The sequence below is a fragment of the Cupressus sempervirens genome, chromosome 1 (assembly GCF_028749045.1).
Source record: "Cupressus sempervirens isolate cs-2001-9-10 chromosome 1, ASM2874904v1, whole genome shotgun sequence".
Taxonomy (NCBI): Eukaryota; Viridiplantae; Streptophyta; class Pinopsida; order Cupressales; family Cupressaceae; genus Cupressus; species Cupressus sempervirens.
The window spans coordinates 806,647,136-806,667,304 of NC_143118.1; positions in this window are offsets into that span (position 1 = coordinate 806,647,136).

A 20,169-nucleotide genomic window follows, 5' to 3' on the forward strand; every position below is an offset into this window, starting at 1 on the left:
AATTATACTTTTGTTAGCCTTTTCCTTTATAAAAGGGTGACACAGGTTTGTGCTTTTACCCTTTATCCTTGTAATAGGTTCTTTAGTGGAGTTCTAGATCCCTCTCCAAATCTATTTGTAAAGGGATTGAGGTCCTTTGAAACCTATTTTCCCCTAATAAAAAATATGGAATACCATCTTCATAAGCATTTAACAACCACAAGATAATATCTTTCTCATCTATATAAAGGATAAGAACAAAATAGTATATTCTTTAATACTAACTTGTCAATAATGATTAAGCCCCAAAAATGCCCTTTATAGAATTTAAGATATGAACTCAACATTTACTAATCCTACTATATCCTTGTAAATTTGTAGTATTTAATCTTAGAGAGTCTTAGTCAACTCTATAAGTTTAACACTTTAAAGTGTAGAGCAAATATTATTGTATAATTCAAATAGTCAATCTCACCTTTAGTATTTTTCTTTTTTCTTTTAGTCCTAATTTTCTTTGTGGGCCTACTTATCCTATCAGTTTCTTTTTTTCTTTTTTTGTTGCTATGGATAACAACCCAATTTTAGGGGCTCTTAAAACATATAACCAAAGAATGGGAAGGAATTAATGTAGATTGATTAATTGTGAGACATATTTAAAATGAGAGATATTATTGCTTATTTCATAGCTGTGTGAAGGGTTACAATGGGTCATTATTGACCTAATACCCTAATTCTTCACAAAGGGGAATTGTTACTATTGTTACTATTGGATTACTATTGGATTACTAATAAAACTTTTCACAACTGAGTGAACCCATAAAAGATTCATATCCATTCATGCAGCTTACTACAATAATCAATCACTAAAACTTGTATGTTACTATCAAATCAACTTGTAGAAATGTAAAGCATGAAACATAACAGATTCATTAGCATTCTTGACACAATGATTTACATGGAAACCCACTTTGGGAAAACCACTAGTAACATGCTACTCATTTTCACTCTTTTAAAGTGATGCCCTATGAAAGGCCAACCCTATTAAAGGTTACAATACACACTATTAAAACTTGTTAGAGGATATTAGGCCATTCACTTGGAATGCCACCCAGTTAAAAGATTTACAAATGACTATTTGGTCAACCTTAATCAACAGGATTTACCCTAAACTAATACAAATGTTAGAGAGTAATGGCAGAGCTTTGATCTAATACCACTTACAAGGGTATGTGCAGGATTGTGGTGTGCCAAAAATTGGTCATGTGAAAAAAATAGAGTTTGAAGACATCCAAAAGCACTTCAAAATCTACTCTAATTTTTTTCCACCTATCTAGGTACCAAACCTGGAAGGTAAGGCTGAGCATTATCGGATATTCGATAATTACAATCCCATAATTATAATTATTATAATATCATATAATATTATTATTTTTATATTATAATAATATAAAAATATTATATTATAATAGTATAATATATTATTTAATATTATATAATATAATAATATTAATATTATATTATAATCATATAATATTATACTATAATAATAATATTATATTATAATATTTCATATTATAATATATAGTAATGTAATATAATATAATACAATATATAAAAAAATATAATATAATAATAAAAAAGTAATATATTATAATATAATATATAATAAAAAGTATAATATATTATATATTATAATAATATAATATAATATTCTATATTATAATATAATATATAATAAAAAAGTATAATATATTATAAATTATAACAATATAATATAATAATAATATTATATTATAATAACATAATATAATATTTTATATTACAATATTCAGTAATGTAATATAATATATATAAAATATAATAATAATAAAATATTAAATATTATATAATATAATATAATATAATATATAATGTAATATATTATATATAAAATATCATATAATAATAAAAACATAAGATATTATATGTTATAATTAATATAAAATATATCAGATATCTGATATCTATGCACAACATAAAACAAAAAACACAGACCCGTGGGCCCATTATCATGTTATTTGGGGCTAGTTTTTTGCTTGGGCAATTGAATATATGATTGAATATCGGATATCAGATATTAAGGTATGTTTTTTTTTACCCCAAATCGTTTAAAACTAAATTCAATAGATTTTAGCATGATTTTGTTTGTTTTAGTTGAATCTAGGGTTTTTTTCAAAAAAAATGGTTAAAATTAAGATTTTTTTTAATATATATTACGTTTTACAATTCAATAGGAATGGCTGATCAGAATGATGACCCCCACCAAATGATCCAGTTGCCCCACAAAACCATCCACCAAATGATCCTCTACCCCCTCAAAATCCTCCTCGAATTGAGGATTTGATAAATGAAAATCTCACTAAGTTGAGAGGTTTGCATAGAACATATAATAATGTACCCACATTTTCTCCTATGTTATCCACATTAAACACCATAGTGGATAACATTGAAACCCTTACAGACCAACAAAATGTCACTCTTCATTGGCATGATGAAATGCATGAGATGTTTGATGATGGTTTGGACTATGATGAGGTTGCCGCCCTCAACATAACCAAAGATAATTTGGCTAGCCTTTTTGCAAACCCAAAAATGGGTTTACCAGTCAACCCAAAAAAATCCAAACTATCCATTAAATGGTGCACAAATGACGCCATACGTGCAAACTTTTGGGATCATTGGTGGATGGTGTTTGATATCCCTCCACATGAAAATTTAGACATACCATTTTATTTCCTTGGAAAATTATATGAAAAATTTGTGTTAAAACTTAAAGGGAACTATTGGAGCATGAAGCCCAACATGGGCTTAGGACTAGGAGCTCCTCAGGATAGACCCTCTTCCCAACAGAAGAAAGCTAGCACTTTTGTCCCCCCCACTGATATCTCCCCTCCTCCTTGAGTGTAGCATCCATATATTATGGCAGAGGCTAGCTCTCAGACCATCAAAGCCATTCATAGCCTGAGTAGCCTAATGATATCTCAAGCTAGGTCAGTCTTGCCTCCTCGTGTTGATGATGTTGGTGCCAGTTCATCATCAGCTAGCTCATCACATGTTTGTGTGCCTCACACTTGCATTATGTGCAAGAATATTTTCCTGGGTCCCATTGGTGATCTTCCTGAGTATCATTTTGTATTAGACGAGGATACACTAGACACACATGTAGAGGCTATAGACCTTGATGTGAGAGAGGAGGGGAATGTAGAGGCATGGACTCCTTCGGTGTTAGTATGTGTATACTTTTTTTGTTATGACATATGCGATTTAATGTTAATTTTTATAATAGAGTAATTTTAATTTTTAACCCAGATTGACTTTTATATGTATGTGATCTTCATTCATGTTTAGTTGATGACTAAGGAGGTGCTCAGATAGATTGATGATGCCACACTCTCGGCCATTTCATTTGGCATTGAGACATCTACGGTACATTATTTTGTGTTCACATTTTTTTTTCTATTTATTGTAGCATTTATGGTTGCTAAACTTTCTTTTATCTTGCAGGTACCACCTATCCCAAGGGGACAAAGTGTGGGGTGAGCCAGCACACATTGACAAAGGAAAGGTAATTAGGTGCTTTCTATTTTATTAAATATTGATGCATTCTTGTAACATGTTTTTGGTAATCCCACTTAATTACATTCTTTATTGTATATAGGGCTTGGCTACTGGTGATGAGCATATACAAATTTTGCATTGTAAACCATCAAGGATTTCCATTCACACTGAGAGCCCCATTGTATGTATAAGTATCATTTATTTTTTATTATCCTTATCTTCAAAAATAAATTCAAAATTTATTTCCATGATATTAACAACTACTATTTTATATCTCATAGGAGACTCCTAGTGCACATGAGGTCCGATGGGAGAGTTATGTAGATTTGATGAGGCGACCACTCTCTCTTGAGGAGGACCCTACAATAGTAAGTTGTAGTTTGAATTCATGATTAAATATGTTATAAATTTAGCATGCTATGAATTATAATGTTATAGTTTAAATTGTAGATTCATCTGACAAACATATTTGAACATATATAGCCCACAATTAGAGAGGTAGAAGCACTGTCGAGGGTATATGAGAGGACTCTTGACCGGCATAGGAGGTCAATGAGAGAGGTCTTTATTATGAAATTTTGATAGTATAAATCTTCATTACAAAAAAGATCATTATACATTTGAGTAATTCAATGTTAGATACAAAAAATCATATAAATTTAGTAGTCTAATTTTGGGTTTTCCATTTTTATTTATGTAGGAGGCATCCGATCCACCTAGTGTAGCGAACAGGCTGCATTTTGATCATCCACCAGCACCCTAGGATAGTATAGTTGTTGTAGGATTCATCATGAGACATTTTGAGATGGCATATGCCACATTGTATACAGAAACATTGATATTATACACATTCTGATGGCATGATCAGCCACATTTTGTATATGGATCTATGTATTTTGATATATATTTGAGTACTTTGTCTATGGATATGCTAGTCCAATTGATGAACGAATGAAAAATATAGAAAAGTAGACATCCATTTAGTTTGTCAATCATCAATTTTAAATTCTTCTTTTAACATGTTCATTATTAATAAATGGTATATTACAGTTCAAATTTTTATTATTGATTCATATTATATGAGTAGGGGTTTGTATAGATTTATGACTTATAAGAATGTATGGTCTATTTAGTACTTATTGCATTCTGGCAATGCTGATATAGATGACAAAATTTCTTAAAAATCCCCATCCTTGCACTACTCTAACTCAAAACCTATTTAACCATAAAATTTTCAAGATCAAAATCAGTCAGTTCACTAGCCCATTTAAAAATTAATATCAAATGAATTCAATATTTATTGTCAACGTCCCTGGCAGTAGAAAAGTCTTATTCTGAGTGGTTGAGCTAACCAAATGGTTTTAACATACATTTTGTCTTTTAAACATAAACTGTAATAAGATAAAAAAAGATGTGTGACTTATAAAGATAATAATAGGAACATAAGACATATAAGTAATTTTTTTAACATTAAATACTAACACATGATGCTAGATTCCCGAAGAAGCACCTTAGCCTTCTTACTTATTGATTGCTACTTAACCCTTTTCTAAGCATACTTACATGTTGACTTTCTATCACACCCACCTTCGATAACTAAGAATCTGTTAAATGAGGAAAAGGCAGTTGTTATCACAAACTATAAAAAAGGTATACAATTTCTGAGGGATATCAAATTTTTCTACTCAGGCAAGGTTTTAAATTCACCTCCTATTTCACACGCAATTGTCTTTTTATTACAAATATTATGGTGCTTGCAAACTTGGAGTAGAATGCTAATAAAGTTAACATGTGATGTTATTTTTTTTTGTCGCAATGGTAGTTTGGTCAAAGAATTTTTAAGAAGGTTGCAATGCAAAGATCATGTTTGATAGTTGAACAGGATCCTTACAAATTTTGCAAAGAGGACATTGAGATTATCTAGTATAGGACAATAGATTTCTTAGCATTCTGTAGCATTGGATAGTCAAATACATTTTGTCTAAAACTTCCTGATGGTATCAAGCTTACTAAAATTATTGAAAGCTTGCCTCTGTATAGAGCAATGATAGAGCAACTTATTCTAGAAAATGGCAATTCATTTTCTCCCTTTCCATGTATGGTTCCAACTATTAATGTTCCAGAGGGTGTTAATCTACCTTATGAGATATTGTTTCAAATAAACTCTCTTATTCATCGTGGGATACTCAATGGCCCAACACTGAATTGTCACTTTTTTGATTTGCTAAATAATGAGAAGAAATCAACTTTGCACATATGTCTAGCCTTAATAGAAGTACATAAATTGAAGTCGACATGTTTCGACCCAAAAACATGGCTTCAAAATCAAGTAAAGAAGTTGCAAACTAGTCAAAATTAGTTGAAGTCTCTGACAATTTTTGGACATAATGACACATTGAAATTCCATCGAGCCCTAGTTACTCTAACTAGGGTCTACTTTTTGGGCCCCAACTTGAATATTTTAAGTCGAGTGACAAGGCATTTTTCAAAGTATGTTGATGATTTCCTCAAAGTCTCTTTTGTGGAGGAGGACTTTAATAAGCTTCATTCAATTTCGTTAACTGCAAAAACTGAATATGGTTTTCGTGCAAGACCACAAAGATCACAAGTATATGATAGAATATTGTCAATTTTGAAGGAAGGCATTACAATAGGCAACAAAAGATTTGAATTCCTTGGCTTCTCGACTAGTCAATTGAGTGAAAATTTAGTCTAGATGTTTGTTTCAAATGATGAAGTTACTATCAAGTCCATCAGAAAATGGATGGGAGATTTCCACTATACAAATGATTCAGCCATACATGCCACGAAAATGGGGCAACCATCTAACTCTTCAAGGTAAACATTAAATGTTCAAGATCATGAATTTTCCCTTATTCTTGATAGTACGTTCATATAGATGGTATCACCTACTATTATTCAGATGGAATCGGGAAGATTTCTTTACGTCTGGCAAAGCAGATAGCTCATATTTGTCGATTGCGTATGCCTCCTGCTTCAATGTTCCAGATCACTGTACTGAATCCAAATAGAAAGTGATCTCTCAAAAATGAGATATTTTATTTTAGGCCTTAGCATCACCATCCTATATCATTCAATAGTTCATCGATATCCCTCACAAGCTCTGAGTTATGACCCTCAGAAGATCAACCTCAAAATGCACTTAGAGAACCTTGGGGACTCCTCGATATGGGGTGGCTACAGACAATGGATGGTCTCTGTGGCTAGAAAAAGAGTGTCACTAGGGCTCACCTTCCCACTTAGAGCTAATGGCGCTGATAATTTGATGCCAAGCTTAGCGATTTCAAAGTTATGCTGTGGTGCACCTATGAACTGAGGCACACTGCGAGTTTTGGCATCGAACGAGATCGTTGTGTTGAATCCAAATTGAATGTGATCTCTCAAAAATGAGATAGGTTATTTTAGGCCTCAACATCACCATCTTGTACCATTTGACAGTTCATTTATAGCCCTCACAAGCTCCGAGTTATGACCCTCAGAAGATTGACCTCAAAATGCACTTAGAGAACCTTAGGGATTCCTCAATACGGGGTGGCCGTAGATGATGGATGGTCTCCGTGGCTAGAACAAGGGTGTTAATAGGGTTCACCCACCCACTCAAAGCTAATGGAACTAACCATTTGATGTCAAGATCAATGGTTTCAAAGTTGCACTATGGTGCACCTCTGAACTGAGGCACACTACAAGTTTTGGCATCGAGCGAGATCACTGTGCCAAATCCAAACAGAATGTGATCTCTCAAAAATGAGATAGTTTATTTTAGGCCTCAACATCACCACCCTGTAGCATTTGACAGTTCATTGATAGCCCTTACAAGCTCTGAGTTATGACCCTTGGAAGATTGACCTCAAAACACACTTAGAGAACCTTGGGGACTACTTAGTATGGGGTGGTTGCAGATGATGGATGGTCTCTGTGGTCAGAACAAGGGTGTCAGTAGGGTTCACCTGCCCACTCAGAGCTAATGGCAATGAAAATTCAATGCCAAGATCATCAGTTTCAAATTTATGTTGTGGTGCACCTATGAACTAAGGCACACTGCGAGTTTTGGCATCGAGTGAGATTGTTGTGACAAATCCAAATTGAATGTGATCTCTAAAAAATGAGATAGTTTATTTTAGGCCTCAACATCACTGTCCTATAGCATTCAATAGTTCATCGATAGCCCTCATGAGCTCCGAGTTATGACCCTTGAAAGATCGACCTTAAAACACATTTAGAGAACCTTGGGGATTCCTTAGTACGGGTTGGCCGCAGACGATGGATAGTCTCTGTGGCCAGAACAAGGGTCCCACTAGGGTTCACCCACCCACTCAGAGCTAATGGCACTAAAAATTCAAATAGTTCTAGCCATTAGGAGTTAGATTTTGAAAAGTTGTAAAGAAAATTGCAAAAGTTGCTAAGCAACTTTTTGTAATTTTTGCACTAAGACAAGTTTTATTGCAAATTTGATTGCAAATGGACTCTACAAACTCCTAGGGACCCTAATGATGTTCTAAAAATCTAGACTTACCTAAAAAACTTGGAATTTACCAAAAATCCACTTTATTGGACCAATTGATGGCCAAGGCTTATAGTTGCACCATGGGGTCTTGTGCCCATTACAAATGTGGATGGTCACAGGGAGATCATTAGATCTATCCCTAGACCTTATTACATCCAGAAAAGAAAAATGATTAGGTGCTTTGCACTAGTGTTCCTTATATTACAATAATGTGATTGGACTAAGAACTAGTTTTCCTCTCAGTTGGAAGGGTGGGCCTAAGGGTTCAACACTAATGGGTGATGTTGAACCACCTTGGTAATGACTAGTTCATTTGGGGAGGCTTGAGACTACATGCAAAGAAATAATTATCAATTTTACTCTTGTTTCAAGGGGTGGGCCTAAGAGCTCAACATATTAGAATGATGTTAAATCACCATATTAATGAATAGCTCATTAGGAGATGGTAGCTAACCAAAGCTTAGAAGATTATTTTTATAGCATTGTAAAAAAATTTTGTGAGAACCTTGCTACTAAAAATTCAGAGTATATGCAATTTTCCCAATGATTCTAAGCATGGTAACTAATGGAGGAACAGTTGACATGGTTTTAATAATGTATGGTAACCATGATAAACCAACAAAAAGGAGAAACACTATGAACCATGTTGCACTTGAACATAAGGATGATAATGAAAAGGATCAAATGCAACATGTTACTTCAGTCCCAAATATTGACAATATAAAAGTGATGAAAAGGATAGGGTGATGGACACAAGTAACAACCTAAAATGAGCAAATTTGTAACAATGTGCGAAGTGACCTTTCTAGGTCCTGATGGTCAAATTCCAAAAATGGTCAACTCCAAGAGGTTTTAAGGCTTCAATGAGTTTGTTTTGACATATTCACCATGTTTCAACACTTAGCCTTGAGTTTCAATACTTTTAAAGCCAAAATGCACAACATGCCAAAATATTGTCTATGTAACTTTACAATTCTGTGACAGCAGCAAGACAAATAGGTGAGTAACTTTTATTTTTTCCAAAAGACTCCTTGAATAAATAGATGTTTTGGATACCCTTTATCCTTTCACAAAACATATATAACACTTAGATACCCTTCCTTTGGAAAATATCAATGAACTTTCACACTTCTCCTATTTTTTAATAATGTAGAAAAGATGCATTTACAAAGCAACCACTAGAAGGACTTAAGATTTGGACTCCAAACTTTTCATAGGCTCCTAAAATGAATTCAATTAGACAAAACCACTCTCAATTTCAGTCTATGGGTTCCCTAAACCCAAAAGCCACAATTCACCTTCTCAAAACTCTTGTTCCTAGGGCATCACCAATCTCACACGTGCCAAGCCTTTTTGGACTAATTAAAAATTCAAAAATCTATGTTTTATCACCATAAGCATAAATAAACTCACAAACATTGCCCTCTTTAAGGAAAATCTGTTCTTATAGGACTGTCCCCTCACTTTCAACCCTTGTTTTCACCCTTTTATGTTTGGTGGCCAAAAATTATTCGGGTTAGTTGATCATTTCAGGGTTAGAAGACATTATACATGTTAGGAAAATGGTATTCCATGAAGAATCAAGTAAGAATTTCATGGAATGACCATGTTTAGATGAAAAAATTGTCAAAATGCTTATGAAAAGGACTGCTACAGCCAACAATCAGCAAGTTAGATGAGTAACCCTTCAAAAATGAAATCAAAACTTGGTCCTAAACTTTTTTACAGATCTTAGAAGATGCCTCAATGCATTAAAATATCATAAAGAACTCAGAAAATCCAAATAACCTTCAAATTGCTATTAAAATCCAAACTTTTTTATTCAAAATTCTGAATTAGTCTGTACATACTGCCCTTACAGTCCATACAAACACTAATTATAAGTTTCACAAGATGTTTAACAACCCCCTCAATAACCTCCAATTGGTTTCACTTCCTATTCCTTCATAAAATTTAAACTATGGAGTTTCCCTCCAAAATGCTCATGTAGCCATTACATTCAAGATTTGAATTTTCTAAAGCAATAAGCTAAATTTTAAGTGACTTATTGAATATTTCAACTTATGAAATGACTTGAGATTATTATGAGACCTTAGTAGGACCTATCTAATGAATCACTTACCCTATGCAAACCTAGACATTACTAAAATTCAAAGCTCATGGTCCTTTACAACTTTTCAATATGAAAGTCTTTCAAAACATTATACAATATTATGACTCTTTATACTTTCAAATTCCATGATTGGTTGCAAAATGGAAGAAATCAAGTATTCTAATTGTTCATCTGTACTTTCTAGATTTTTCTTACTTGATTAGTTTGATAAAAATATTTTTAATAATTATAATGTCAGCTTTATGTCAAATAAGGAAAAAGTCAAACTTGTAATAAGATATCCGCAAGCAATTATCTTTCATATAGTTATAAATGCTCTTTAAAATGTCCTTATAGCCTTGTATCACATGCAAATATGATTTGCAAGAACTTGTTCAATATCTTCCTCTTATAATTCCTTACAAAGAACCTACCAAAATACAAATTAGAATGTGCAACTAATTTAACCTATCTTTCTCATTATTACAAAAACCATATACAAAAAAAGTTCACATTCTACATCATAATACATCATAAATCTTAGGAATTCTCCCCAATACCACCCCCCACCCCCACAACTCTTCATGATGTACCTACATTCCAATATCATTAAAAAAATAGTAACTTATTGTATTAAATAAGATAATCATCAGTTCATTGAATCATTAAGAAGAAAATAACATAAGAAGTAAATATACCTAGTCGAGTGTTCCAATAGGGTCCTCTCTCTATTTTAGGGTCTCCAACAGGGCTTCATGATCAGCATTAGCAATACTAAAAAGTTCTTTTACTTTTGGTTTTCCTTGATGCTTCAACAACTTTACATTTGTTGCTATAATAATATGCGAATATATGAGAATTATTTTTTGCTTCTGATAGTCTTCGAATGCAGGAATTACATTCCTTCTATGCATGTATGTCCATAGCCATGTTCCAACGACAACCACTGAACTAGTAGGATATGTGAATCATCATTTGTGATTGGTTGTGCAAGTTTTTGTTTAACTCTTACACAACGTGCTAACCAATAATTGAATTTCTCATCATTCCCCTATGGTGCAACCAATGCAAAGACATTTCCTGGCTGAAGTAGATCTGATAGATGGTTATGCTCAAGTGAACTTTCCATGTCATCATTTCTGATAGAGGGTATGATAGACAATGGAGTAAGATAATGTGGAGCTCACACATCCACCCACTCACTTGGCTCATAGTGATCCCAATCACACTGAAAACGACTAGGACAAAATCAAGCTAGCTGTCATGTCCAAATGGTCCATGTACTAGAATTAGAGCTCAAAATTGAATGCATTTTTGATGATTCTCTCATTGTAGCACAATCCAATCTATCAGCTATGGACCCTTCCTTAACCAACCAAAAGAACCTGTGTACCACTGAATCAAGAGTCCCCCCTATGATAATGCTAAACTACACCAATCAACAATGCTATGAGCATCAAGAAGCTCCACTACTGAAATCTTTAGTTGCTCCTTAACTAGAGCTCTCTTCACACATGCCCCTGCTCCATCATGTTCCCCTTTTTCATGGTCAAACTCAAAAAAAGTCCAAATATGAGGCACCCCTCTCTCTACATGCATCTTACACAACCAATAAAACATGTGAGCATTCTTGAATTGACCTGTATAGTTATCTAACCAAATGATATGTCTATCCATAGCAATTGCATGCTCATGTAAGAAATAAAAATAATTCTCAAAACATTGTTGCACAAACTCATGAGAGTGAGATCTATCATCACTCATATAAAAATGATACTCTCTAATAATCTTCTGATTATCTTTCGCACTATCAGGGGCATGTCTATATGTTATGTGAACAAAAATAGCAATCTGAATAGAGTTGTAATGCTGAGATTGTGTCTCATTTTGAAGTTGCAATGTGTAGTTCTCAGCAAAAATCAACAACTGATATAATAGTGCCAATGGGAAAAGTCTCCTTGCACATTCTAAATTGTTGATCCAACCACTGAGACCTATGACTATGTCTTGCATACTTGTAAAAAGGATTTGCTTGAAATCTAAAATAAAACAAGCCACACTGATATCTTTTCCAACCAATTCACATCTAGAGGTCTCACCTCCACTCTTCAATGTGTATATCACCATTTCATATAACTTTTTTTTCACTATTGTCTTTCCAAGATCTTGTTCACACCCCTCATGGAAACATGTGTCAAACTTGGATAAGCCACCACATTCTGAACACTTCTCATTTAAGCAAGCATTTCTATAAAAGAAACAACCATCAACTCTATGACATAAAATTTTATCTAGCAAGTCTCTTGATGATTTTGGAAGCCCACTAGCACCACAATTCTCCAACATTTCTTTACTATGCAAAGTAGAACGAATGGAGTGTAATAGTTCATGGTGCATAGAAAACTCAACATGATATTTGGAACAACATGTATTTCAAATTTTGAGTGGCACACAATAAAATGGCTTCAAAGATTCAAAAGCCCTTTGTGATATTTGGAGATGTATATGACTCTCTCTAAATTATTTGAACAACATGGTTTGACTTACCTCCAACTAGTGTTTAGGATGTGGCGTGCGGTCTTTGATCCCAATTCTCAACTTTAACACATCTTTAGCATTGGGTAATACTCGTGAGTTAGAGTGACAAAATTGTGTAATTTCCTCGTTCACATCATTAGATATCTTCTTATCAAAACATGGAAGTCTCCCACCAAATGCCCATGTTTCATTTTGAAGAGGATCATCAATTTTCTCTCATCAACTAAGTGCTCTTCACAAAGTAGTATGATTTAAATTCAAATCAATACAATTTTGTCTCATATATCTACCCTTTCTCAAATGATGACTTACCAAAGAGGTTGTAATAACCCTTTGACCAGCTTTGTTATCTTTCTCCCTGCTATTTTTCTCAATGCTATTGAGAGCACTGAAAAGATTCTTCAAAATAATGGTATGTCTTTCCAACATTTTATTAACATGAGTCTTCAATTTGGAAAGCATAGGTCTCATCTTTTGCATCTTTAATAAGTGCATGAAAAGCTGGCATTGCTCTACCACTGTCTTGTTGCCAAAAAACATCTCATATAGTCTTGAAGCCCATAATCAACTGGTTCTTTATGATTTTTTCTCTTCCAAACTGGTAATAATCATTTCATCAATTTCAATTATCCATTTACATATTTTAGAACCTTCATGTCAATTATAATTAAGAGATATGTATTTTTCTTGTGCATTGTCATGTTCGACATGGTCAATTATGCAATTTAGATTATGACTTGGTAGCATTTTGTCTTCAAAATTTTCATTCTCTACATTTTCAATTTTTGCATTATCATTTTCAATAGGTAAATTTTTATTCCCCAACTATACATATTCATTATCTGACCCTATGATTTCATCTTCAAGTAATTCATCGTCAACTTGGCTGATATTTAGCATACCTTATCTTTTTCTTCAGTGTTCCACTTTGTCCCTTTCCCTATATGCCACAATCTCTTCATTGGATATCTTCTTTTTGCATTTAGCCTTTCGATGACTATTGCTACCCATTTAGAATACAATATCAAACACCTAAGGTTATATTTTCAAACTTTTTTCGATTAGTTGGGACCCAAAATGAAACATTTTGTAAAACCCATAAAAAAAAACTCAAAAAATGATGTTGTCAAGTCTATAGGGACAAGGAATATGTTGGAAATTGATGCAAGTTATATCGGATATCTGATTTCAAATTGGATATTTGAACTAAATCGGATATCTAATATGCCCCCTAAGACATCTTGGAGGGAAAACCGAGTTTGTGAGTTAATAGTTTATACCTTATCAATTATTTTAGTTATATTATTATGTAAAAATATATAATAATATATTATATATAATAACGTAACGTAAAGATATAACATAAAATCTATTAATATATTATGTTATTCTTATTATAACCTAAAAATATAACATATATTATTCTTTCATATTATTATTATTATGAGCTTTGTTATTAATATATAATAATATATTATCTTATTAGTATTATAATCTATAAATATAATATATATGTCCCTAGGGGTCCTAGGACCCCTAGGGACATATTAGAGTCATTCTTATGAGTCGAAGGGGGTCATACGGTGACCTATGACCCCCTTCGACCCATTACAGGATGACATATGTCCCTAGGGGTCTTAAGACCCCTAGGGAAATATTAGAATTGTTCTTATGGGTCAAAAGGGGTCATAGGTTGACCTATGACCCCATTTGACCCATCACATGATGACATATGTCCCTAGGGGTCCTAGGACCCCAAGGGACATATTAGAATCATTCTTATGGGTCAAAGGGGGTCATCAATTGACCTATGACCCCCTTTGACCCATTAAAATGACATATGTCTTTACGGGTCCTAGGACCCCTAGGGATATATTAGAATCATTCTTATGGGTCAAAGGGGGTCATAGGTTGACCTATGACCCCCTTCGACCCATCACATGATGACATATTTTTCTATGGGTCCTAGGACCCCTAGGGACATATTAGAAGCATTCTTATGGGTCATAGGTTGACCTATGACCCCCTTTGACTCATCACATGATGACATATGTCCCTAGGGGTCGTAGAAAACCTAGGGACATATTAGAATCATTCTTATGGGTCAAAGGGAGTCATAGGTTAACCTATGACCCCCTTCAACCCATCACATGATGACATATGTCCCTAGTGGTCCTAGCACCCCTAGGGACATATTAGAATCATTCTTATGGGTCAAAGGGCCCCTTCGACCCATCACATGATGACATATGTTATCACAATCATTCTTATGGGTCAAAGTGGGGCATAGGTTGACCTATGACCCTTTTTGACCAATCACATGATGTCATATGTCCCTAGGGGTCCTAGGACCCCTAGGAACATATTAGAATCATTCTTATGGGTCAAATAGGGTCATAGGTCTTTGACCAATTACATCATGACATATGTCCCTAGGGATCCTAGGACCACTATGGACATATTAGAATCATTCTTATGGGTCAAAGGGGGTCATAGGTTGACCTATGACCCATCACATGATGAAATATGTCCCGAGGGGTCCTAGGATCTCTAAGGACATATTAGAATCATTCTTATGGGTCAAAGGGGGTCAGAGGTTGACCTATGAACCCCTTCGACCCATCACATGATGACATATGTTTGTAGGGGTCCTAGGACCCCTAGGGACATATTAGAATCATTCTTATGGGTCAAAGGGGGTCATAGGCCAACCCATCACATGACGACATATGTCTGTAGGGGTCCTAGCACCCCTAGGGACATTAAAATCGTTCTTATGGGTCAAAAGGGTTCATAGCTCACCCTATGACCCCCTTCGACCCATCACATGATGACATATGTCCCTAGGGGTCCTAGGAGCCCTAGGGACATATTAGAATCATTTTTATGGGTCAAAGGGATCCCCTTTGACCTATTTGATACAGACGCATCCAGAGGTATAAGGGCAATCCTGTTTCACCCAAAAAAAAATGTACTTAGACTTAGTTTCTGTTTCATGTGTTTTCATTTCCGGATACCCATTTGGGTCAGATAACAGTTCCAACTCTCATAGTTCCACTATCAGTGTTCTAGGATAGAGTATTTGAACACCTTGGGATACGTCTAAATGCCAAAAAAATAAGAGTATGTAATTGAGCCATAATTTTGGTGAAATAGAAGGTGTAAATTGGCTAGATGAATGTAATTGTAATTTAGAGCATTCCAGAAAAAGAATCAAGTCAAAAGGCCCCATGGTTTGAAAGTTATTACAGTTTTTCAATTTCTAGAGACCTCCTAAGAATTCTTTAAAGTTAGGTTAGGGGCATTAAATGACCTCAAAAAGGGCCAAAAAATGGTGGATGAGAAAAGCTGGCCCATAGGGCTATAGAGCACTTCGAGAGCTTTTCGAAAATGTAAACGGTTCATCAATCAGAGCTACGGTTCAAAAGTTATGCCTCCCGGAAGTTTGGTTACCATTTTTGAATTCTTCTATATTTGCACCAACTTCTAACATGGCTTCTAGAGCCTTTTACTTGGTCGACGGATGCCTACTAGCACTTTCTAGAATATATTTCTAGTCCTTAACCCTTCGGGGTCTATTTAAAGAAATTTCTGGCATTGTAAAAGGCAGTTCAGAGCGGAGTTTGAGAGGAGGTACCAAAAGGAGAAATTATCTCCAGTTTTGTGCTATTGTAAGCCCTTAGGGCATGTTTTGAAGTCTATTATCTCTGTACTGAATGTACTAGCTTATTTTGATAGTTAATACAATTTCCCTTTTCCCGTTGAATCTATTTTGTGCTTGCATTATGTCCACATCACTATCACATGATGACATATGTCCCTAGGGGTCCTAGGACCCGTAGGGACATATTAGAATTATTCTTATGGGTCAAAGGCAGTCATAAGTCACCTTATGACCCCCTTCGACCCATTACATAATGACATATGTCCCTAGGGGTACTAGGACACCTAAGGAAATATTAGAATCATTCTTATGGGTCAAAGCGGGTCATAGGTCACCCTATGACCCCCTTTCACCCATTACATGATGACATATGTGCCTAGCTATCCTAAGATGCCTAGGGAGATATTATAATCATTCTTATGGGTCAAAGGGGGTCATAGGTTGACCTATGACCCCCTTCGACCCATTACATGATGACATATGTCCTTAGGTGTCTTAGAACTCCTAGGGACATATTAGAATCATTCTCATGGGTCAAAGGGGGTCATAGGTTGACCTATAACCCCCTTCAACCCATTATATGATGACATATGTCCCTACGGGTCCTAGGACCCCTAGGGACATATTAGAATCATTCTTATGGGTCAAACGGGGTCATAGGATGACCTATGACCCCCTTTGACCCATTACATGATGACATATGTCCCTAGGGGTCCTAGGACCCCTAGGGACATATTAGAATCATTCGTATGGGTCAAAGGAGGTCATAGGGTGACCTACGGCCCCTTTGACTCATTACTTGACGAAATATGTCCCTAAGAGTCCTAGGACCCCTAAGGACATATTAGAATCATTTTTATGGGTCAAAGGGGGTCATAGGTTGACCTATGACCCTTGTCGACCCATTACATGATGACATATGTCCCTAGGGGTTTTAGGACCCCTAGGGACATATTAGAATTGTTCTTATGGGTCAAAGGGGGTCATAGGTTTCTACGGGTCCTAGGACCCCTAAGACATATTATAATCATTCTTATTGGTCAAAGTGGGTCATAGGTCAACCCATCACACAATGACATATGTCTCTTGGGGTCCTAAGACCCCTAGGGACATACTAGAATCATTATTATGGGTCAAAGGGGGTCATAGGTTGACCTATAACCCCCTTCGAACCATCACAAAATGACATATGTCCCTAGGGGTCCTAAGACCCCTAGGGACAAATTAGAATCATTCTTATGGGTCAAATGGGGTCATAGGTTGACCTATAACCCCCTTTGACCCATTACATGGTGAAATATGTCTTTGGGGGTCCTAAGACCCCTAGGGACATATTAGAATCATTCTTATGGGTCAAAGGGGGTCATAGGTTGACCTACGACCCCCTTCGACCCATTAAATGATGACATATGTCCCTAGGGGTCCTAGGACCCCTAGGGACATATTAAAATTTTTCTTATGGGTCAAAGGGAGTCATAAGTTGACCTATGACCCCCTTTGACCCATCACATGTTGACATATGTTCCTAAGGGTACTAGGACTGCTAGAGACATATTAGAATCATTCTTATGGGTCAAATGGGGTCATAAGCCCCTTTGACCCATTACATGTCAATATTATATTTAATAGTTATATTATATTGTATATTTTAATATAATAATAATATATTATTAGATTATATAACAATAATAATCATATATGTTACAAGATTATAGATTTAATAATAATTATAACAATATACATTATTATATAGAATAATTTTGTCATATAATTCTATTATATATGTTTAATAATAATAATATATGTCATATATATCACTATATTATTTTTAAAACTATATTATATTTAATAATAATAATCATATATATTAGTATAATGTAATAATAATTATAATATTAATGTTCACACATTCATGAAATATATAATTTCTTCTAAAATTGTCTAAAGTTATTGTTTTATGTTTATTTCCCTTTAAATTTGTTTCCCTCCATATTTAAAATTAAAAAAAACTTGTCATTTGAAATTTTCCACGAAAAAGGGATGGGAAGTCACTAGACCATATCAGATATCCGATTTTATATCAAATATCCAATTTGAGATCGGATATCTGATTAGGCCTAGTATTTACCAACCCTACCTAGTCAACCCAACAAATATGTTTGAGGAGGGTTTTAGTGGCACTCAAACTTTGGGTAGCCATCTGAGAATGTTATTTTGATCAAAATTGAATGAAACGAAAAGAGTTTTTAATATCACTCTCAAGATTCCATCGATATTATTGCTTTCAAATTCTAAGTTTGATAAGTATTTATTTGTTAATTATCAATGAAGATTATTGTAAACTATTGATTGACATATTGATTGAAAAATAGTTAAAACTTTCAAATGGTATAACATTTTTTAAATCTAAAAGTTGCATCACATTCTATGCTTCGCCTAGTATAAGAAAAATTTAAAAAATAAAATAAAAAAAATTCATAAAATTTTCTATTAGTTTTAGATTTAGATTAAGGTAAAAGCAGGTTTTGAAGGGGCCCTAAAACCCTTTACATCAAAAAGAAAGATATACCACGAAGCTCTAGCAAGTTTCGAACGGACCTGAAACCAGCAGTACAATTAAACTAGGTCAAGCAAGGACCTAAAACCATCAAAAGTGTTCAGAAAGAGAAACTAGTGAGGACACTGGAACCTGGAAAAATAGACTAGAAAGCGAGGCAACCAGAGAAGTCTCCCAGACTAGGAAAATCACCTAGGATTGTTGATCAAATTTGTTCTTCTAGTCACAACTTCCTTAGAAACGTTCTTTCTCTAGCGCTTATTCTTGAAGCAGGAGAAACTCAAGCTTTTGTTATCTAACAAAATCCTAACAATATCCAGATTATGAATACTATTTAGCCCCCTAATATACCAAGTAATGATTTTCATATCTATTTTTAGGAGTAAAATCCAAAATAGTTGCCTGCCTGCCATCAGCAATATTCTGTATACTTTCTAACTCTCTAGTTTTCTTAGTGGTTCTTCTTCCAGATTTTTCTAGAGGACCAACATCTGGTTTCACCTTGGACTATTGTTCTACTCTTTTTCTAGATTTATCTAGAGTAGAAGCAAGAGAATTTATCTTGGTTTGCTGGACTATTTTGTTGCTTCTATTCTCTACACCTTTAGTAATGTTCTTAATATTAGCTCTTTTTATTTGGTTCTGTTTATGCTTTGAGTTATCTCCTTTTTCAATCATACCCTCTAGGAGGGGAGGTTCATCCAAAGGAAGGTCATAATCAGCCTAAGATAAAATTTGGAACTCCTTGGACTGAGAAACAAGAAGATCACACATCTCCAATTAATTTCTAGCTTTAGCCAAGAATTCACCTTCCTTTAGGTTATCTAACAAAATCCTTATCTGACCAGCTTATTCTTGAAGTAGGAGAAACTCAAGCTTTTGTTATCTAATGTAATCCTAGCAATATCCACAAAATGAATACTGTTCAGCCCCCTAATATATCAAGTAAAGATTTTCATATCTATTTTTTAGGGGTAAAATCTAGAATAGTTTCCTACCTAACATCAGCAATATTTTGCATACTTTCTAACTCTCTAGTTTTCTTAGTGGTTCTTCTTCCAAATTTTTTTGGAGGAGCAACATTTGGTTTCACCTTGGACTATTGTTCTGCTCTTTTTCTAGATTTATCTAGAGTAGAAGCAAGAGAATTTATCTTGGTTTGCTGGACTATTTTTCTGCTTCTAGTCTCTACCCCTTTAGTACTGTTCTTAATATCA